The 24,303-nt window shown below is 35.9% G+C and overlaps 1 long non-coding RNA gene across 1 annotated transcript in view; it reads left to right on the forward strand.

The window, feature by feature from the left end:
- LOC116169849 overlaps nucleotides 1-22,443 on the forward strand; it is a 72,588-nt gene extending 50,145 nt beyond the window's left edge. The window contains exon 3 of the long non-coding RNA XR_004145091.1: nucleotides 22,407-22,443. This is a non-coding gene — a long non-coding RNA (uncharacterized LOC116169849). The remainder of the gene's footprint in view (nucleotides 1-22,406) is intronic.
- The last annotated feature ends 1,860 nt before the right edge of the window (nucleotides 22,444-24,303 follow it).

Below are 24,303 nucleotides of genomic sequence, written 5' to 3' on the forward strand. Positions count from 1 at the left end.
GTGCTTGGTATGAAAGTAAATGTTCGGAATTCCATCATTGTGGAGAACTCTTCGGGAAATGTGGCTTTTTATAAAATTCAACAAAAAAAAGCTTAGTGTAGTAACTTTAGGACTTAGGACGTGTTGATTGCACTGTTTCTACCAATCCGCCCGTTGATGTACCTATTGATGTCTTATTTTTGACAGTGGTCGTATTGTGGGGGGGGGGGCATCCATCTGCATCCAAGAGTTGTTTACTGTATAGCTATTGGAATACCGTGATGAAAATCCACAACAGTTTCACTCAAAAGTGGAAGGGACATATCCAAAAAAGTTGATAACCAAAGTTGGATGATTAAATATTATTAACAAAGTTGTTGTTTAACCTCATCGTAAATGGTGCTTAAGGGAGGGGGGATTAAAGAGAAGGGGGGGGGGGGATGTCTTGTCCAGACGTTTCAATCGCCCTTTATCTCTCCTAAATTTCAAATAGAAAAGTGGCACGTGATCGAACACCTAACGCAGGATCCCCTTACGTTGGTTGCAAACAACGTTTGACTTGAAGTGCGGTAGGGAAGGAACGCAAAATAAAACAATGAAATTGGGTAAGTTTGTTATTATCAAGATTCTGAAAGTCCGGTAATTTGGTGCTAGTTCCAGTGTCAGTGACGGATGATCGTAAATTATACGATCAACAGCACATTTGAACGATTCGCGTTGAACGACACGTATAAATGTGCTGTGTCTTAGGAGCCGCCAGACTCAAAAGAGTCGCTTTGACCCATCACAACAAGGAAAAAACTCGCTGTGACTAGCACATATAACACTCGTACACCTGCGCATGTGCGATTCTGCCCTTTTATGTCTAAGAATATGTGTACTAAATTTGGTTCCAATCGTTTCAGCCGTTTAGCCGGCAATGAGCGTACCGACAGACCGATAAACAAACAAACATAATCGAGATGTTGATGAAGAGTGTCGATGCACACAGCATACAATTCCCTACCTTGCACATAAGCTGAGTCATACAATATTAAAAATTAAAGTTCGGACCAAGACCATGTAACAAACATCATTGAATTACAATTTATACCCAACATGAAGCTCATAATACGGAACAGAGAACAGTAATTATATACATAACACAAAAACATAATAGAGATATGAACACAGAACACACAATGCAAAATAATATGAAAAACCTCCATGCAAAAATTATTGACTCAAAGCACATAAATTACAAAAGCAATATAAAAATGTGTTAAACACCTGATGGCAAACACAACAAGTGTAAATTGTGCACAATTCTCGTGCAGATAAAGCGCATTTTTTTAAAACCGAAATAACTTAGTAAATGGTTGGCTAATACTGCTATATTTATCAATGTTTACCTTATTGTTAGATGATAAATGGGGAGGAGAGGCTTTTTCACACATAAACATTGAAAGGTCGTCTGGTTCAAAGCTTCGCTATATAATGCAAAAAGAATCAAGGCCTTAGAGTAATTCTCAAAAATATTGCGTTTTCACTTTGTAGGTACCTTCCTCCAACATTTTCGAGAAGTTCACAATTAAGTTTTTACATCGTCTAGACGACCTTTCCGCCCTGTTAGAGTACCCTCCTCTAACACTCCGTTCTGCAGATATTTTAACTGAACTTTTTGACATCACCAGTAGATATGTCTCGTCCTGCCGTTCTACTTCCTTTTCATGAATACCCTCTTCCGACCTTTGTTTTCAAAATATTCAACTTCACGAATAGATGGCGACTGGCGAGACGATTCATTTTGCCTTTGAGAGTACTTTTCGAGGTACTTTTCTCCGACGAACCGTTTTCGAGATATTCGCTCAAAGTTCGAACATCACCAATGGATATATTTCTCAATCTGTTCTTGAGATATAAGGAATTATATCCGGTCAAGAAAAGGGGTCCAGGAGGAGGACACTTTTAATTATACCAGCCCCTCCGCCCCTTTTTGGAAGGGGTTAGATAGAAGGGGTGAAGTGTAAACATGTCACAAAAAACAATCATAGAAGAGGCGCAACAGAATGAATTATTATTCCTTAAGGACCTATGAGAGATCTAAGAGATCTATTAAATCCATTCAGAGTATTTAATATGCGAATTTTGAAGAGCCTTGAGATTCTATGCATCAGAATCTGCAAACGTTTTCAAAAGTGTCTAAGAGGCAGGCTTAGATACTTTCACAGACTTTTAGAGTCCTTTAAGGTTGTGAGAAGCTGTTATGGGTTTTTTAAAGGTCTAAGAGTGTTTAAGAATGGCAAACAAGTCACCAAAACCTCCAAGAGATTCTTTGGGCTCTTTGTGTTCCAGAAGATTCCTTCGTTAAGAGTCGAGCCTTTAAGAACTCTTTGTGAATCTTTGAGAGCTCCTAAGAATCTTATCTAAAGGCTCTGAGAATTTTCAAGATGCTCTCAATAACATTACGGACCTTGAAGGGCCGAGCTTTTAAGGGTCTTCAGGTGGATTTTAATCCAGTCAATTATGACTGTTTTCAATATAATTTGGCAAACAGCAATGCTTTATAGATTCTACTTGCTCTCTTCTTCAAAGTTGACGCTGTACCAAGAATTTCATTTACCCTGAAACCATTGAACCCTTAAAATGTAATGAAACATTTAAAAGTAGCCATAACTACTACAGAAAAGTAAAAGTCACACTGGGATAAAATATGAAGAACACATATCACTTCCGGAATCAACGTAGTGACACAGCACAATAATTTTTAATGAACAACTGCATTTTGTTCTTCACTGAATATAACCTTAAATCAATTGTTTACTGTATTAATATTGCGAATATTGAGAAAACCGCTTGATAGTAATTATATAATTACATCTGTCATCATCACGTCGACATAAAAAGTAGAGTTTATGACTTTATGACCACATAAAGCAATTTATTTATCTACGATGGTATACTTAAAGTGGGCAGGGTGAGATTATCACAACTGTTTTGCACTCTAATTTACCTAAGGATTACGTTATGGTATCCAAAAGGAGCATCTTGTAGCCTAAACCCCAAACAAAAAAGTTTTACGAAAACCAATCGACTGTAATTGTTTCAAATAATTAAAAAAAAAACAATCATAGGAAAAAAACGTTCTTTGAGCGGGGACGCCGGCATCACGAGTTCATTACATTATCGATACGTTTACATGATATTGCACACGTAGTTGCGGGTTTTTACGATTGAATCAGATGCATGACGATTCATAAATACTTACACCTGCATTCGTCCTAAACGACTTCCTTGTTTGGTTTCTAATGAACGATTTAATAAGGTAGTGGCAATCAGTTGAATGGGTTATTAAATTGTGTTAACTTTTGTTCAAATTCGTGATGGGATTTTCGATTTTCATTCTAATTGTAATACTCATAATGTTGCGGTTTTATTATTCTTGCAATGAGAGTGAGTTGGAGAATTAATATCGCGTGCATTTCAAACGGAAAAGTGCTCTAAATCTGTAAAGCGAATGCGGTTGTGCAATACGAGGTGACGTAAGGAAAATTCACAATTTGTTTGTTACCTTTGCGAAACTGAGATGAATCACGGTCAAATTGCAAAATTCTACATCATGGATGGAGTACTGATCACAATTGAATACCTTTTACACGTCTTTTACTGGTAGTACCATTGGTCTTGTACCTAAAAACACGCCAGGCTTCTTTGTTTTATAGTTTTTTAGTACTCGTAGGTACATGATTACTGTATAATATGAATAACTTAAACAAGATAGTCCTCTTACTCTTAGTTGAATTGGTTATGTAATCCACGAATCCATTGCGTCCTCTTTCCATTCCTGTTTTGTATTTCGCTTTCAATCCAGTTAATGATTCTAACACTTCAACCTCTGTTGTGAAGTAGAAGAACTGGGTTTCAACAAAATCATGGTATACTTTGATAAGTACACCCTGCTTTTGAAGTACATTTCTTGATCAATTTCTTTACATTTTTTTATCTATTAGCATATATCGTTGGCGCCCGGGGCGCGATATAGTTTAACGCTCTACAGTCTAGGAGCTGATGAACATTTTGAATTTCCTGTCGTTTATTAAAAAAAGATTTCAAATCCTGACTCACTCTGGATTTGAGTACTTTCAGATCGCCTCTAAGGGAATTTAAAAAATAACTCCTGGCAGGTAGGACAAAAATGTAACTATAAGCTTTCGTTTGATACCAAATGTCGTATAGAAACGCCCTTTATTTTAAGAGAGATAATTTTTTGGCAAAATTTTTCTTAGGACACTTTTTATGTAGAATCCATCGCGATACACAGTTTTTATACAGGGAGTTTGGTTTTTCCCATACCACCCTTAACTACATTTTTTTATATGGACCACCCTATATATTTTGGAGTTGCATCTTCGTTTCTGCGTGAGCTTATTGAATCTTGCGAATGGTGTTCACTTGCGCATCGTCAAGATTGTAGCAATATTTGATGCAAAATCGTTTTTTTTTGTCATTTTAGGAAAACTGAAATCCGACAACCGCTCTCTGCACAGTTCGTAGCCTTACTTCACTCCTAGCTACTCTAACGAAATTAGAGATACCTTCTTATTGGTGTAAGAATTGGTCAAATACAATTGTACATAAAAATACCTAATATCAATATTTTAAAGGTAAATATTTGCCTCAAACACATCAGGGATCTCGCGCCCCCCTTACCAACGCCTTGCGCCTCCCAGTTTGAGAAGCACGGCTCTAGAGTTACTTAATATCGTTTGTTATACATTTTCGATATAATTAAGTTTTATTGTTACATTTTTTTTGTTGAAAACGAATAAACATTATTATTATTATTATTAATAGAATATATTGACTATGAGTAAACACGAAACTTCTACAGTCACTCAAAAAATAGAAAAACCTAATTCCTTAACTGAACTAAAAATATTCCTACTGGCCAGATAATTTAACCTATCTTATGCCCGTTTGCACCGACAAATTTAAGGGGCGCTTAGCTTAAGCGTCGCTTAAAGTCCATGACAACGATTATTGAGACAATGGTTGCCATGGATTTTAAGCTAAGTTCCGCTTAAATTTGTCGGTGCAAAAGGGCATTAGTAAACAATGTAACAATTAATTCTAAATAAGCAAATTAAATTATCTAATAAGCGTTTTTTAAATACTCACAGAGTGATACTTAATTCTGGTCGAATTCACCGATAATTCGCATAAAAAACGCAAATAATGAAAATAGTACCGTATCACTGTTGAAGGACGTTGCTACGAAATATCTCGATCGGATCGAGTTTCAATCAGCGCTTGCAGATCTACTTCTTGGTGTTGTGTTTTGTATCGATGATCTCTTCTAATCAGATTCGCGCATTGATGGGAATGCTGGATTTTGGAAAGCTTGACCTCGAATGCATATTCCTGCACCTTCTTAACAGATTGGCTGTCTTATCTACCTTACCATTCCAATACTAAAATAATTTATAATGTATTTGCACTACGTTAGGAACAAAAAGAAAATCACTTTAAATGGACAAAACGTAGCCGTTCAGGTAGAGCCCTAACCTCTACACCATTCCGAAAGTGGACGACAGATGAATCGAATGTCGAATGCGGTACCCACAAAACAGAAAGTCATCTCGTTGAGACAAATCTGTCGAATTTTTTGGAATCTTATATTGACGTAAAGTGTCAGGTTGTTTCCCAATCTACTACAATATTAAAGTGATAAGATAAAAGGATTATTATCTTGACAATTTATTACAACTCTAGACTTATAAGATTTTGAAAAGTTTATGTGGTTTGATTATCGTCAGGTAAGAAAACTAATGCCCTACATAAGAAATGGAATATCAATTTAAATTCAGATTTTGTCGGAATTAAACTTGCCCCAATAGAACAACGAGCAAATGCGATTAGTTAAGAAATCCCTATACATAATCATATTTGCTAATATAAAGCGTATTTTATCCCCCTGCCGTTTTTATCATTTCGTAATTCATCTTAACTCCTGTTTGTTTTTCTGTTTTTGATTATCTTGGCTACTCTGAACTCGAATTAGAGGAAATTAACTTCCCCTCGAAGAAGATTTTACAACTTTTATTATTACATCTTGAATATTTTCAGGGAAAAGGCTAATTATTGTTCTGCCACTCGGGTTACTCCGATATTGATAATAATTAATCTTTGTTTTTCGATTTGGCGAAGCGCGGCCGATATTTTTCGCTAATGGTGTCGAATCGATGCTTCATGGGGGGGAATTAATTGAATTTAGATGTAACAATTATCGAATCGCTGTTTATTATTTTTGAAAAGTGATTGACAAAATTGAAAGGGTGTGAGACCTCAATCGACCTGTTCCTAATTTAACGCGTGTCGAATCGCTTAAAATAAATCACCCAAGTATAATGATGGCGGTCAATTTAGTCCCCTAACTAATTGCCAATATGTGATTATAACGAACGCAGCATCGCTGTTGGCACGTATATATCATGGAGTTTGAGCCGGTTGCATTCGCTGGAAAACGGCGAGATTAATTTATATGCCTTCCTGCTTAATTAGGACGTTAAAAAAACGTAAATGATTTACCTTTGGCGGAAAATACGTATATCTTTGAAAGTCAGCGTGTATGTGCGAGCTGCACCTGATGGCTAAACACTTGCCGGAGCATTGTCATGGGCAGTTTCTCATTAAAACGCTATTAACGCTATCCGGGCATCTATGTTTAATCATCGCCGGCAAAAACTTTAATTTGAACTGTAATCAATTTGCTCAAGACAACAGAACGTAATCACGCCACAGTGATGGGTTTCGATATTGGGTTGGAACGGAGTGGGTGCAGTTAATTGTGGTTGATGGAACGAACCGAAGTGCTGTATACATCAAAACACGAGATTGATCTAAGTTTATAAACGCAAACGTTGTTTAATGGCGGATATATACGACGTGTAGTATAGGTGTAGATACGTATACGAACGAATAGATGCAGTACCGGTATCAGCTTTCATTTTAACGTACAGTAATTTACAGTTCTCCAAAATACCTTTAGTCGGCAAATTTTATAGCTACATTAACTTGCTACGCCTTATACTGTATTAAATACAGTATCGTTTCTACTTGAATATAAATGGAATATTAGCATACGTATATGCGTATTGTTTAACGCCGCACACATTTACTATATCGAGTGACAGTCCTGCGCCATTTTAACCTTTTATAATTGCTTTGCTCAATTGGAAACCATTTTGAAGGTTCCGATAAATAATTAACATGAAGGCTTATATAGGATTTATCTTTCTCACTATTCGTAATGGTAATGGTTGGGGGAAAAAGTAATTAGCATGTTAATATTTCACTAGTGTCACTGCATTTTTGTAAGCCCTTATTATAAACGCCAAAGAAGCACTATTCTTTCGAAATATAAAAGTTTTTAAAGGTAAACTATTTTTAACATTGATCGTGGAAGTGCGATTTTTTAAGCTACGCCCACAAAATTTGTATTTATTTTTTTTTGGAAACCATATCACAGAAAGGATCGAATTAACGGCATTGGTTTGGTTTTTGATTTTGCAGAAACGTGTGCAAAATTCCTACCCAATACGTCGCAAACTTGGTTTGTATTTTGGTGTGAGTAATTCGGTTACACCACGACGGATGAGAAGCTACATCTAGTCAAACCGCAGAACAATTTCCATGTTGGAACAGGCAACGTTTGGGAAACCAATCTGAATGTCCAGAATCGCCGCTACTTTTTTTGTTATAAATGCGGAGGCACCGTCCGTATTGTGCGATCATGTCCTTTTGCTCGGGAAACGCACCAAGAGTTGTTGCGAGCTCTGTTATGGTCAATCTAAGACGTCGCCCATTAATTATCTTTCCACAAACCAAAACTAGATTTGTTTGTTACAACATTTGGACCAAGATGTTCGACCTTATACAGAAGTACAAATTTTTGATACACTTTTTATCAAATTGTTAGATTCCATCGCTTCACAATCGGTTATTGATCAACGATCTCTTCCAAATTACAACGTTTACTTTACTGCTGATGGTCGCACCGTTGCTTCTAGTGGTTATGTCATTACGCGCTAGGAAGCTAAAAAAATTACATGCATTTACAGATATTGTCAGAATCTGTGTTTTTATTTAGGTTACAAATAGTACGGCCCTCCCTTGAAAAATTCCCTCCAAGAAAAATTTAAAACTGGATCGCTTTTGGGATGATACAGTTGAATACGGTACAAAATTTCCTCTAGTATTATGGAAATGTTCAGAATAATGAAGCTTGTACTTACTTCGACCGCATTCAAAACTTTACCCTCTTGTAGTTTAAAAACAGTTTTCTCTTTGTAACAAATGAATTAAACATTCACGATAACAGTTGCATATGCGTACTCGTTGCATTACACGAGAACGGTGTTACGTATTTTACTTCCCAATATTCGCACAATTTTATATACGAGGTTAACTAGGCCCTTTATAATGGTTCCGCGATTCACAAAAATTGGCAGGGCAAATTAATATTCTGTTACTAGTTGTTTGAGGCAATCTCTCTTAAAACTGCGCTATTGAAATTGTGCGAGCGTAACAATTGAACGGAGAACTCGCATGCTATTGCGATCAAAGTTAAACTGGAACTCTTTCTTTTCTCTCCCTAATTTTCCATATGCAGTTGCCATAAAAAACGAAACAGAACCAAAGCAAATTCCACGACGATGTGTCCTGTAAGCCAATAATCTTCGCGTATTTCTTTCTCCTACACCCGTCTCCGATCGGTCCTGCGCAACCTCGCAGCGGCCACTGTTATCGCGGCAACAGCGCACTCGTTTTATCGCTCGCTCACCGCTACACCCAACTCGTGTGCACCTTTCGTATAAAGCGGTACATATGTAAATTTTCCTATGCTTGAATGAAATTCGAAAAATGTATAACTGTGTAGCTAGCTACCGTTACAGTGGGTGTTCTGCCCAATATGTCGGATTATTGTTGGCACTTGAGATCTGCTCCATCTAATGCGTTTCTAGCGTGCTTAATTCCAAAAAAGGGCGGTACTTATGGGTTTTGTGTCAATAACCGTAAGTTAAACTCGGTACTGAAAAAGGATGTGTATCCTATACCTTATATTTCTACAGTTTTAAACCAATAACGAGACGCTCATTACCGAAGTTTCATTGATATTAAGTCCGCGTATTGACAGGTTGGAGAGCCTCCATATGGAAAGCCTTATACTCCGTTCACCGCGCCTCGACGAGGTTTATATAAATTTTTTCGAATGCCCTTTGGGCTGACGAATCCTCCTGCTAGCAGGCAATGAATAGTTCTGGGATCCGAAATTAGGAATCAACGTGTTAATGTTTGCCTCGTTGCGTCTCCTAAGTTTAAATCTCATCTGAAAATGTTGTGTGACGATTTATTGTTTCGGGACTCCTTGTTAATCAAGACAGTTCTGCAGAGCGGAGCTTAAAGATCGTGAGTTGTCGACTCATTTGGATCCCCATCCTGATAAAATGAATGCCATTTAAACATAACAGGTATAGAAAATTCATTCCTGATTTGAACACTGTATCTCTCCATTAACTCGACTTATACGAGAACACGTCCAAACGTTTGGAAGAACTGGTGTTGTCCTTTGTAGATCAGTGTCGAATCTAGTCTATTTCGACAATATTTTACCTGAAGTAAAAAGTTACGTATTTGACAACCAAAGGCCAAAAAATTTGTGTCACCTCGTCTGTTACGCTACTAGATAGATTATTTTAGAAGTCACACTCGTATAATTGTAAAGATATCAACCGTTTATATTTTCCATGTGCGTTACGGGCAAAATTTGAATATCAGTTTTACCCCGATTTCCATCACACTGGGTGGAGAACGCGAACTCATTTCCCCACTTTCGTGTGCTTTGGACATTTAATTAATTGTACCTAGTATACCTACCCGCTAATACGTATATTCTGTTTCAATTATAATCCATTATGCTGGCTTCTCCTGCGACAACAGAAATTTCAGAAACTTTTGCTATTGATGTTTCAATAGAAATGAAGAACACGAAAGCGAAGGGCGAGTTATTAACTGCTTATTTGGGAGGGGCAGGAATTAAAGTGAACCTTTACTATCGGGGATTTTGTTTATTATAGAGAGTCCTTTCACTGTTGTAGCGTTTACGAGGTTAAACACGCGTAAACGTGAAGTTCAAGTGAGATTGGCATCGCCATGCGAGATTGATCATTTGTTTATACGTAAATGGTAATTTTTCTTTCGGCACTTGCTTTATGACATTGACAGTAGGTGAGATGAAAAACTTAACTGGCACCGGCACGATATCCATCCAGTACGCAATCCCATAGCAAAGAACAATGAGTGCGAGCGGCCGGATGTGCGCTCGGCTGATCGGCCCGGTGCGGGATTCCCTCCTGCGTTATAAACTGCCATCAAACTCATTGCCGCTGAAATATATTGGTCTCCCCTATTCTTCGCATTCCTGGCTACAATGCTCCATCCCGGCTCCATAACGACCGACACAAATCTCTATTATAAATGGGATTCCGGCAATTGCTTAATGTTTGGTCAACGATATAGAAATTATTATTTAATTCGAAGGGTTCCCTAAAGAGCCCTTTATAGATAAATTGGTACGAGAGTGTTCAATTCACTTTTTTTTTATAGTAATGAAATATAAAAAGGACCGAGTACATCTCATAGCGGCTTTTAATGAAGAAAGATGGCCAATAAAACTTATTTCGGCTGCAAGGGACCATTTAGGTAATGAAAAAGCGCTAATAGAACTTTGCCCTTTAGTATACTTACACTGATGAAGCTATTCGAAAAATAATCGCTTCCGAATTACATCAGAATCAAATTTTAAGTATCCTTAATTATTAGTTCTGGTTATAGAAATTCGCATAAAAAGATTTATCGATTAATTAACTTTGCGTGTTACCCTTAACTTGATACGAAAATAGTAATTTTATAAATTTATTCGGTAAACTAAACGAGAAAACAATGACAATTATGGATTGGGTTATTATAGTAAAGTAACTTTTTGGGGACTTTGACATAGTTTTTATTGGTTGCCTGCTCGATCGATATCATAGGAATTAATGACTATAACCTTCAAATATGACATAGGTAATGGGTTCAATTTTTTAAAACCAAAAAGCGTATATGTTCCAACCAAAGTTGGTTCTATGGCGAATCTCGTTATCGGAGCCATGAACTCGACGAGGGACTAATCGATTGTGATAATTTTGTGAAAATAATGGATTTCGACAGATGAAAGAGATTTTGTGGGATTTCACAGATATGCAGAGGATTTCTAGATATTTACTTTCTGTGAATTTTTTTTGACACAATGCCATCGTCATCCATTGAATTCGAGTAGCCAAATTAGACGAACACTTCAAAAAATGAAATGGTATTTTTTGGTATTTTGAAAATCACTCGGTTTTCCTTTTCGATGAGGTTTGCGAGCGACGTATGAATAACTCATAGATGAGAACTTTGCTTTTCTAAAAACTCAAAAGTAATTAAACCATCGTATGCATCTAGATGAAGTCCTAAGTGTTTTTGAAATTTTAAAAATCTCCATTTGTTCCTCCTGCGGTTTTGATTCTCACAACCTTGTCTTGATGCTGGGGGGTGTAATTTTATCAATTTTTTAGAAGAAGTCTTATCGAGCGTGTAAAAGTTCGTGTACGGCGTAGGTTTTGCCGAATCTATGAGAAATTAGTCAACGTACGTTGGAGAAAAACTGTTAATTTGGGTTTCTAGAGATTTCATTGGCTAGGTGATTAGTAGAACAGCTTTGAATGTTCGATGGGCGTAGTTTTAAAAAGTGAATGTGTTGGAAAGTTGGTCCATGAGAAAGAGTCGTGGGGCAATTCACGTGAATCACCGACAATGTTGGAGTCGAGCGGTTCAAAAAACTTTTAAGTTAATCGCCCTTAAGGCTCCTCTGAACTGAATTAATTTCTCTAAACGGAGTATAAAGTTGCCTAACTTCTTCCGAAATATAGTAAGTTGAAGTAGAAAAAGAAGAATGAATTACTCTCATTTTACTATACTTATCTTTGTTGTCTTTTTATTTACCTTTTAATGGAATTTAATTATAAATGCGAAGACTCTAATGACACTTGCCTAGTGAGGTGTTTCGATTGATAATAAATACACTTCTTTATTTATTGCATTGCATGTGTACTGGGAATTAAAATTCCATATTAGTTTACGTATTTGCCTTTTTAATGTTTATTCAAAATATTTCTCCAAACATTGTACTAAACCAATATTTTTGATACAAATCAAACATACTGTACAGTACTGTGCAATGATTTTTACGGTTTCAAAAGTTTCGTATTTTTAATATAATATTATTATTTGATTTATTCTTAGGCGAATTTTTCGGAAGAAAACAATCCTCTTTATCTGATGGTTTTGTCTGTCCGTCTGTATCTTCCTCGTCTAACTCGGGAACGATAAAAGATGCCAAACCTTGGCTGATCGATTTCAACCAGTTCAGTTCAATATGAGCCGGATAAAAAGTCGGGTTTCTTGAAAATAGTACTTATTCGATTCTTCGTACGTTGTATGTCGTTCAGAATCAAGTCCCGATAATTTAAATCTGACAATTTTAGAAACACTAAAGGAAGGTATGAACTTTCAATGCAAATTACCATAAAAAAATGGTTGGCAAATGTATTCGGCTCATACGTACAATTTTGGGCGGAAATCGTATACACCAGATGTGGCATACATGTATAGAACAAATCGAAAGGTATAATAATCCGCATTTTTTCTATAAAAAGATAACGTTATTTCTTGTAGAGGTTTTTTTGGATTTTGGTTTTTTGGTGTGAGTTTTATTACAATTTGTTGATCCCAGAATTTGTAGGTCCATGAAGAAGCAGAGGGTACGATCTTCGAACAATTTATATGACTTGACGGTGTAGGTGCGACACTATGCATTAATTATATAATAAGGTTTTGTTTTTTAATTGCATTTATAAAATGTTGACATTCTTTGTCTATTTTTTAAAATAACATTTACCTAATACCTATGAGTTCATTCATACTGTTGTTAAACATATTCATGTATGATTTACATTCATTAAAAATTCATCGTAATAAATTCATCCCTATTTATTATGATCATTATTGGGCAAATTACCTGTTTCTTATTTACGTGCCTAAAATGAATTTTATTTTCACAAAAAGTATAGTGTTTAAAGTGGAACCTCTATTGAATAATGGAGCTCCGAAAGTGATTAAATCAAAAAGATTCCTTGAAAATTGTCCCGCAACTATATACTTGGTGGGCTTAAAAAGCAGCGGAAAATATACAAAGTTATAGGTAACCGCGAGGGTAACCGCAATGAAAGTATAATCCACAATTAGACAAGATGGTAAAAAAGTACGTACCTACATTTAAAGGAATTTCGCTTTTATTTATTGAACAATAAATATTTTAATAATTAGCAGAGGTACAAAGGCGACCTTCAATTTCACCGGAAGGTATGAGGTTCGATTTAGACCACTGAAAAATTCATGACACAAAAATTATAAAATGTTGTATACAAAACACAAATACATTGTAGAGAAATGCAAAGATTACTACCCGCATTAAATAACAAAAATAACAAACGTTTACGGAAGGATGCTTTCCCAATGGACATTAAAAACAAGATGCTTCTAAGATGCGTTGGTGCTCCCAGAGACGACGCAGACCGTTCTTCCCTTCTTGTAAAAAGTCGCACGGTTGTTAGCTTTCAAAAAAATTTGTGCATCGTCGTACTGTGTATATACAGGGTGGAAGCGCTCGACCTTTTGATGTGGAACCTGATGGGGGAATTTCCACGGTCCCAATTCATTACGGGTTTCGCCGTTTTGGCTACTTAGGTATCATTGATGTACCCTTTATCCATCTTGGTTACATCTTAGCATTTTGTTTCTTTTAACTGTACCATGGCGCTTCTAGGGGATTGGGTACAGCAATTTGTGCCGAGAGATGTGCTTTTCGTTAAAATTGAGAGAGACAAGGGAAGTATCATTACATTGCCACCAAGTTTCCAACCGGTTCAAATTGGTGTATCCACTCGCCTAGGTACCTAGTTCTTGGTGAAAATGAAGCAGTGCTAATATCTGGACATGATTGATTCACCAATCACCACAGGGAGAGGGAGTCATTGGTTCACCCCGGCCCCAAGTGTAGAATACTTAGTTTACTTTAATGGTAAATATAAGCAATGCATTCCTAAGGTCTGACCTATCATTGTTGAAAAGTGGGAGGTGGGAACCTAAAACGCTTTTGGAAGTATGTGGATTCTAACTATTCACTCCCTTTCTAATTTGAAATACTTTCCGCTCCTAGTCTCTTCACTTCTAGATTTTCTTGTATACCTACATTCAGAAAATGGGCGGTAAATTGATAAAAATTAGACAGATTCAAAATACCATTTTCCAAAGGTTCCTTTTTTATGTTAAATGAAGATATGGATACATTTATATTGTTAATTAAGTTAATTAAAAATGATCTTCCTACACCTCATTAAACAGTATAAATGATTAGAATCATTCCCAATCATTTATTTAGTTAATTAAGCACAAATCTAAAAATATTATAATACTCGTCAGAATTGCCATAAAGTAGATAACGCCCTTTACTCATTTAAAATAGAACGATCTAATTAATGCATCTCATTAAATTTAGCTATGCGATTAAGCAATCGAGAAATACGATGTTCATGTAAAACGAATAGTAAATAATTTAAAATTAGTTACATCTGTCTAATATTTCCCAATGTTTACTGGAATTATTAATATTAACATATATCATTATAGAAACTTGGGTAATTAAAACGCTCCTACTTTAGTTCGAAATTTCTCCAACAAAAGTTGGCAATAGAAATTGGTAAATACACGTGTTCCTGTTCCAAGACATTTTTTACACCTCATAAACCGTGGATATGTTAAAAATTCCCATTTTATTCGAGTAGCCTTATATATTTAACACGTAATACAATAAATTTAACTTTTAAGCTCCATAAATTATTGCTAATAATCTTTCCTAATGGTAAGCATTTGATTAAGCTTAGTTAAAAAAATTAGAGCCAAGATTAATTGCCACGCAATAAATACGGGTCCAATTATTGTCAAATATTTTAAGGAAATCGCTATAGCGCGTTATTAATGCTTCAACCGTAACGCTATAATTTACATGAAATCATGCGTACAATTTGATTGGTCGCGTATAAAAAACTAAAAATAAATCGCACCTGTCCAGCGTTGAATTGTAGAAAAAAGTGGAGGAAGTTGGCCATTGCTTTGGCAACCGTAGAACAAAACTTAATTAAGACGTGGGAACGTGCAATACTATTGGCGTTATCAATCTTTTGAGTCTCACCTGCAGCAGCGGCGGCACCTCATAGTTGTGTATTACTGCCATAAGATATTGAATACTGGTTCATGTGCAGCGTGACGTGAATGTTAAGCAAGTAGATTGATAGTAGGTACCTTAGCATGCATAACTTTGATGAAGCAGAAACGATATTGCAAGGGCAGAGTTATGTCTATAGACAACATGCAATTTTATCTGAATCAATTTATTTAATATCGAGCGGGGTTCACGATGGAGCTTTTAAATGTATTGGGAAGGAATCCATCCAACTTTCACATACTTAAATCGCCAACCGAACGTATTATTATCTACACTTATTCTCTTGGTATAGTTGAAAAATTAGACACCAATCAATTTCGCTGACAGCTAATAACCAAGGCTAGTTTATGTTCGGGTTAAACAAATCTAGTTACGTTTAGAATATTGTTAGATAAATCAAAATTTCGTTTTTAAGCGCCCTCTTCTCCACATTTTTGAATTTGATAGATTACTTTTAAGTAATCATTAATATATTGTGGTCTAAACAACGTCAGGTGGACGTTATTTAGTCTGAAATAATAACGGACCATCCTGTATGTGCCAATGTTTTAATTTAATTTAAATCTTGACGAACAAGCACGGAATTGGTTTTTTAAAATCAGAATTTACTATTTTAGTGTCTATGTTTCCTATTCAGAATTGTTTTTGATTGCATAATTTCTAGTCGTTGTTAGGTATGTTGGCAGAGATGCTATAACGGTTTGGTTTTGGCGCAAACCAGGACCGGTATTGCTCCTGTCTAGCTCTACTCTGGAGGCGATGGTCACTCAGCTCAGGGATTCGCGGGGGTAGATTGACAAGAAGCGCCACTGTGTTTTAAAGGAAAAGGAAGGAGAGGGACTAAACACAGAAAATCCTGAAAGAGAATACAGAAGGATAGGCAACAAAACAAGTAAATACGACCATAAATGTACCACAGTTACGTTTGGGTAAATTTTAATAATTCATAAATAAATCGTAGTATTCACAAATGGAATAATCCGGCCATTAAAATTAAAATTAAGTGCAAAGAGGAAGGAAGAAGGTTAGGGAAATGAACGACGGTACAGCGAAATTTTGTTTGGGTCGCAACCAAGTGATGTTGAATATATATATATAAACCAATTTCATAAATAAACCAAAAAAAAGGTAAATGACGCAAAGGGACCTGGCGGTAAATAAAAAGGCCTTTTCTTTACACGGGTACCCTAAAACACACCTGACAGCGGGTATTCTACAACAAGGAAATTTTGGGGTGCTCCTTGGTGTACTCCTTACACTTTTACTTGTTGGGTGTCAAGGTATGACAGATGTATTGTTTACATATAGCGACAAAAAGTGACAGTGCTAGTAGTGGTTATGTTAACCGGAAAGATTTACAATAATAACATAAATTAAAGAATCGTTGGGTACACAAAATTATAGGTCAAATGTAAGTACTGTTTTATAAATAAATAGAGGAACGTAACCTCATTATAATTAAGATTGTAGGACAACACTAGGACACACACACAGAGACGGTCTGACCTTGCCCGTGAGGACGATCAAGCTGGAGGTAAGGACTGGCTACCGGACATCTACTTCCTTGCTGGTTGTAGTGGTTACTCCGCTACACTAAACGGACAGTTGCAGGATAGCACGTCGACTCGGAATGTAACCGGTGATCCAGGTATCGTTGGTCGGCAAGATATCAGTCGTAGAGAGAGAGAAAACACACGGAAGAGGGTACGTTCACGACTAACGTGACGTAAATACACCTAACTTTTAGGTACGGGATGTCGTCATTGGACGTACCAACAATCCACACAAAAAGCTGTAAGGAACATATAAGAGAAGGTAAAAAGCAATAGAACATACCTCTTAAGGTGGTAATCGAGCTAAAAGTAGACGCCAACCCCCATGTGGTTACAGAACCGCAAAGCGAAAATCCAAAAATACTACCACAGAGCTACCAAGACGTTTCCAATGGATAGTAAAGTTGAAATATAACACCAATAAACTCGGAGATCCTTAAATAATTAAGGGATGCAAATTTTCAAGCGTATTGATAAAACCCATGCAGGACAGACGATTGTCAAATCAAAAAGTGACCGGAAAAGAAGATAAAAGGTAAAGGAATTTTATCACAAGGACAAGGACAATACTGGTTTTTAAAATTTAAATACTGAATCTGTACTGTATTCTAACAGGCAACCAACCATACATACGGAAGAAACATAGGGAACGAAACAAACTGTTATAATGCTCTTTATTGCAACTAAATGGAACGCTATATCTATGAAATATACAGGGTGTTACATGACCGCATGTAAAAAAATTAAGACGAGCACTTTTTCAACCAAGGATTCAACGTGTTTTGTTTGGGAGCCACCCCCAAAAGAAGTGATAAAATTTGGATTTCTTCTTTAATTTTTTTCTCAGCAACCATAAGAGTTACAAAGATGGGTGGCACGCACGTCTTTGAAAAGGTTTTGCCCCATCCGATTTTGAAATTTTTTTTTCAAAATTTCTACCACGCAAGGGCGCACCCCTACTTGGGAGTTGGGGGTGCGAAAAATTTCGACGAAATTTGGTATCTGGGGTTTTTGAACATTAAAATAACGAATCTGGAATTAGTTTTTAAAAATTCTAAAATAAAAGTTCCATTGCAATTCTTGGACGGACAACGAAAATGGAGGAATTCCACGAAATTTGTTGTGTACATACTTGATCAGTTAAGGAACAAAATTGTCGAACAGATTTTTAAAAAATCTTTAAACAAAAGTTATACTCATTTGAAGATTGAGCCTTAGGGTTACAAAGTGTCCCCCGCTTACTAGTGAGTTATCTAATATCGCATGTAGTTAATTGAAAATGTCGCAATTACTAAAAAAAATAACGATTTCAAATCGCTTACGGTGTCAAATAAACAGGGTACGAAGAATCGCATAGGATTTTCAGAATGGGAACTCGGCTCCTATTCCGAACCACGACTTTTAATCCGGGTCATATTCAATAGCACTGATCCTTGAACTCGTCGAAATCGATTGGCGAGGGTTTGACATCGTCTCTTTTCAGGAAAATTTGGGTTTGGGTTTGACTTATTCTTTTATTCACAGCAACCATGTACGAGGGTTGCTTTTACCCATCGGTATGGATGCCACCCCCATTTTGAGGTGTGAAAAATTGAAAAGAAGTCAAAGTGATCGACTAAGCAACTTTTCTTCCATACATTTTTTCTGAAATTCAATACTTTTGGACAATGTTTCAACCAAAAACCCCAAATTTTCAGATAGTTTTCCGCGAGTAACTCAAAAAGTAAGTATTTTATTAAAAAAATCATTCTTAGTCGAAACGCAACTGATGTAAAAACAAAAATTACAACCCCCATTGAAAATAATCGTTACCAGTATACGATTCACTTAATTTATGTACCGTGTCCCATTTTGGTTGAGACTACGGTGTATCTCAGCTTATATTGATAGAGTCCTGGGGTTTTCGGGACCCTGTGCCACTTTTTTGTGAAACTTTTAATGCCACAATCAAAATCAATCCGGCTACGTTTTTTTATGATATACAGGCTGAAAACGAAAAGTTTGACTTTTTGGGATGTTATCAATCATATCTTGGGCGTTGTGCGCGGGTGCACCATCCTCTTGAAACAAACAGTTACCAACTTTTGTTATTTTATGTGTACCATAGATCGTTGTATTGGTAATAAAAAGTGCTATTCAATACAGTGTATATTTTTTTTACAAGTCATATTAAAATATAAACTTGATGATTTCTGCGAAACCAAATGTTGTATTGAAAATCTCTCAGCAGTGTCTTGTGGAGCTCAAACAGTGGCAATGAGAAACTTGTTTTTATTTTATTTTTGTATGCTCAAATATCTTCAGAAAAAAATAAAAACGCATTCGGCAACTTTCTTTCTGTTTTTCTGGCATATCTTTGGAAGTAATCGGAATTTTCTGGTTTTCTTTGCAGCATGATAATTAGTTACCCTTTAGCTGCTCAACTTTTCTCTAATTTGATCATCTTCCTATCTTCTATGGTTTCCGAGATCCCCGTGATAGACATCTTTATCTTGGACTCTTGTATAAAGCCGCATTCTAAAGGTGATTGCGATGTTACGTATCACTTTCTGCAACCATAATCGAACAACATTATGTCAAGACGACGTAAGTGCCTACTATAATAAAATTAATGAAATTATTTGAGCTACGTAGTTGTTTTCCGACACCACACTAGCGATAAGCGCTTACTTTAACACGTCGAACGCCTCTTCTGTCTAAAAAGAATGTCTATTCTCGTTTTATTTAAAGTCAATTGCGTTTTGTTGAATATTAAAGTCATTTTCTTTGAACGTTAAAATTGAGCACATTACTTATTGCAAAATGAAAACAAATTTCAAATGTGTGCTCGTTCTTTTCTTTCAGTATGGACATTTAAATGGGCCCGCATGCATTTCTTTTTCCATAATTTCCATGGATTGATGGAGCATACTAAGAAAAATGCAGTAATTTATCTAATAAAATTAACAAAGGTAACCCTTATTATTATACACAGACTAAATACAATAATATCTCAAAAAATCAGACTGTTGTGTCCCGTCGAAAGTGAGCGAATAAGGACTAAAATTAAGTTTTAGTGCTTTACTTTTGTTATCGTAAACAATTTAGAAATGTAAAAAATGTTCATTATTGTTAAGATACGCCCGAGTTTATCTTAAAGTGAGATAAAAAACGCATTTGGCACAGATAAGGTACCTACTTGTTATTTATTACTGAAAATGTTTCGTTTATCTTATTCGCGTTTCGATAAATATTTTGACGATTTCTCGCGCTCAATTAAAATTAGCAAGGTGAGAATGAAACTTTTTGAAGCGGAATTTTAACTGCACTTATATGTTGTGTTAATTTATCATTCATACTATAAATCGATGTTAGTCATCGACGCAGTTTTGAACAATGCGACGATTTACAAATTCGACTAGGAGTTGGGAAATTGGAAAGAGGCAGCTGAAATACGTAGCTGGAAGTACATTCGTTTAAATCCAAATAAAGATACATTAGATTGAAATTCGTTCAAGGCCGTCAAAACAAATCTAAATGACAACTTCTTATGGCAAAAACTACTACAAAATATTCACAACGCAGTTTCTACGACTCTGCAAATACTACAAACGCAAATTTTAAACAGAATTGATTCTGTTCTTACCTATATTACAATTCTAATCAAGAGAATGTGGTTATACACTCGTTATTACTTCGTATGGTTAGTGCACGTGAAGTTCTGCTGCCAGGATAAACTTCTTTCTTGTACTTTCTTCTTCCACCGGAAATACTTTCTCTCGTTGATCTGGCGCTGGCGATGTCCTCTGAAAGCGGACCGAACTGCGGTTATATTAGGATAAGAATGTTACGAGAGTAGTAATAGATAAAACACCTGCATCTATAACAAAATAATAAAATCAGAGTATTTTACAATTCTTTTTGTCAAAAAAACAATGTAACGTGCACGATCATGACACTAGGCTTAAACATAACCTTCGAGACTGTAGTAGTCTGTCTAAAACCCTGGATGGTGTAGTTCACCAATCTCAACTACTTTACAACAGCCTTCCTAATAGTATAAGATTCTTTGCTGCCCATTGCTGCTCTTTTATTGTCAGGGAGAGTGTTATTATATTATTATTATTATTTAAAGGTGAGAGGTGCCCAAGATAAGGTTGTCTATCATGGGGATCTTCGAAACCATGGACGATATGGCGATGGGCAAATTAGAGAAACCATGCGCAATTAAAGAAAACTAGAAAATTCCGATTACTTCCGAAGATATGTCAGACAAATCGAATTTTGCCGACTTCGTAATTTTTTTCTGATATTTGCAGATTTAAAAAATAAAAAAAACTTTCTCATTGCCATTTTTTAAGCTCTACCATACACCGTTGAAAGATTTTGAATGCAACGTTTCCTTTCGGAGAAATCATCATAAACTACATATATATGGCCCATACAAAAACCCACTGTATTGTGTAGCTTTTTTTTACAAATACAAAGATATACGGCACACACAAAAAACAAAAGTTAGAAACTGTTGGTTTCAACAGGATGGCGCACCCGCGCACAACGCCTTAATCGTGCGCCGGTGCACCATCCTGTTGAACCAACTTTTGTTTTTTTTCTGTTGTGTGCCGTATATCGTTCTATTCGTAATAAAAATCCTAGTCAAGACAGTGTGTACTTTAGGGTCATATAAAAAAATAAAGTCGAGGATGATTTCCCCGAAACGAAACGTATTGAAATTGCAGCTCTCTCGATGCAAGCTTTATAAGGGGAATCGATGGTGTCCGTCTGTCCGTGAACACGATAACAGTCAAACGCTTGGACCGATTTGGTTCAAACTTTTCACAATTGGCCTATATGCCGCATGTAACAAGCTTATTGAAAATGGGTCAAATCCAATGACTGCTTTAGGGGTTTATTACTTATGTCTGTACACTTGTGCACTTGTCAGTTTTAAAATGTAAAAAAATTATAGAAAAAACATTGTTATTTAATCCCAACAAATCCTAAATTTTTTCACATTGTGTGTAGAGTGAAAAAGGTTTTTTACAGACATTTTTTTAACAATGTGTTGTTAACTTGTGAATTGGTTGTTTCTACAAATGATTGTTTTTTCTAGACATTTATTCGTTGTATTTTAATTGTAAATAATCTTAAAATAATATGCTCGCGTTTCTATTATCATATATTACAGCTATTACGAATGATTTATTACCTTATTTGTCACCATTCAAACCATCATATATTTGTAAAACGCCTGTACAAATTTATGTTTAATTCATCTCCTATCCAAGTTTGTATATTTGGCGGGAATTAATTACGTCTGCGCCTGCTCCATACAGGCTTGGACCGAGGGCTGGGCTTTATAAAAAAAATTTACCGTATTCAACTTAAGGTTATTACACGCTTAAACAGTTTACTATTAATCTAAGGCGAAATTTGTATGTTAATTAGTATAATATAAAACAACTTAATTAGATTCTTTTTTGTTTCAGGTGAGCCATTAAGGATTTTCGATGGGGGCATATCAGGTAAATAAAATGCATACAAGATAACAGCTTCATTAATTCGACCGATAACACGTTTTATTTTTAATTAAATCCATTATAACTGCATCTTGTATGAGACGAAAAGGAAATATTGGGGATTAACTGTAATTAGGAGGTATTTGCATGAAATTCGCGTGTTTTTTGGTCGCGCCTTTTTTGACATTTTTGCTGCACCGAGCCGTCGCTCGTGCGTAAGGTTTGCGCAAACATGCAATTATTATTTGTCACGACAGTCCGACAACGTAGGGCGATGCACCTTTTTCGGGATCGTCCATTTGTCTTTGTAAGTCCGCGATGATTGTTCAGTTTTGTTGTGTACGTATTTATATGCTTATTATGTGGAATGACTGCACTAAAGATACGTGTATTTGGCGCTCATTAAGAAAAAAGTGCAACTCATTCTGCCGAATGGGTTCTTCACTATTGGTGTGATTATCTTTTGTGACAGCAATGATAATTAGTTATAATTGAAAAATTACGGTTTCGGGTTAAGACGAATGTGATTGTTGTCTTGTCGTTATGCTATATTTCCGGTTGCACCTTGTGCAATTTGCATTAGATTAACTTAATTTTGTGATTGTTATTTAGGGCAAAGGCACAGTCATATGCAACCGTTTTACGTCTACGCTATCAGTAACAATACCCCATTATCACTGAAGAATTTTTCCTCATTTTTAGGTGAATTTTAAATGTGGATAACAAAACACCGTTATACATTCTTCCCCACTAAACTTTCCTTTCAAAACGGATCTGGTATAGTTCATATACCGATATGAAAGAAAAAAACTGCAAATAAAACATATCTATCGATTCACATAAAGTCCGTAAAGTTCTACGGTTTTGAGACCTGATCAACATAAGAGTAACTCGAATTGACCATGAAAGAGAGAGATAGACGCATCGGCCATGTGTAATTGTAGTTAATTTTTAATGTCACGCTTAAACGCGACTTAATTAATATTAGACGTGATCTAAAATTTCCACGGCCTTCCCCGAATCCAATTTTGTTGGTCATACCTTTTACCTACTCCTGACACTTTCCTTGTCCGACCCAGATTTACAATTGAAATTGCAGCTTCGGAATTGTCATGTTAAAGCTCACCAAAAACCAAATTTCGTCGAAATCAAATTTGTTCCCAACCTCCGTTTAGGGGTGCGCCATCTTGGAGTCGGTATTTTGGAAAAAATGCTCTCAAAATCGGAAAGGATACTATCTAAAGACGTGCCATGCTTCTTGATGCATCTTATAGTTTTCGATAACAAATTAAACAAGTCATATATGCAAACATAAATGACGAGAGCGTATTTTCCTCCTAATAATATTAATGCTAGGACCGGAAAAAAATACCGGTTGGAACGAGATCCTTACCCCATTCTCTTTCAAATGAGCCTCCTATCGTCGAAGTATATACATTATAATAAAAAATAGTGGAGCAAATTTTGAAATGGGCATTAGTTTTACTTCTATTCGAAGTGTCTACATTTGAAACTTTTTTAAAGGCTTTCGTAAGTAGCATTGCGCATTGTCTTCATTACAAATTTCAATAAATAAAACATTCAGCATGCGTAAACAGTAATTTAAAAACCGGTAATAGTTTTAGTTTCATTCAAAGTGCCTACATATGATATTTCGTTTAACTGCTTTTACAAATGAGAAAGTTGCCATTGCGCATTCGCAAAACCAAATTTTAAAACTGGTGTTAGATTTGCTTGTATTCAAAGTGCCTATGTATAAAATTTCATTTAAATGTTTTCATAAATAAGAAAGTTGCCTTTTCCTTTGCGCAAAACAACATTATGAAAACGTAGTTAATTTTACTTATATTCCTTGTGTTTACATACA

Source organism: Photinus pyralis, unplaced genomic scaffold (assembly GCF_008802855.1).
Source record: "Photinus pyralis isolate 1611_PpyrPB1 unplaced genomic scaffold, Ppyr1.3 Ppyr1.4_LG4, whole genome shotgun sequence".
Lineage (NCBI taxonomy): Eukaryota > Metazoa > Arthropoda > Insecta > Coleoptera > Lampyridae > Photinus > Photinus pyralis.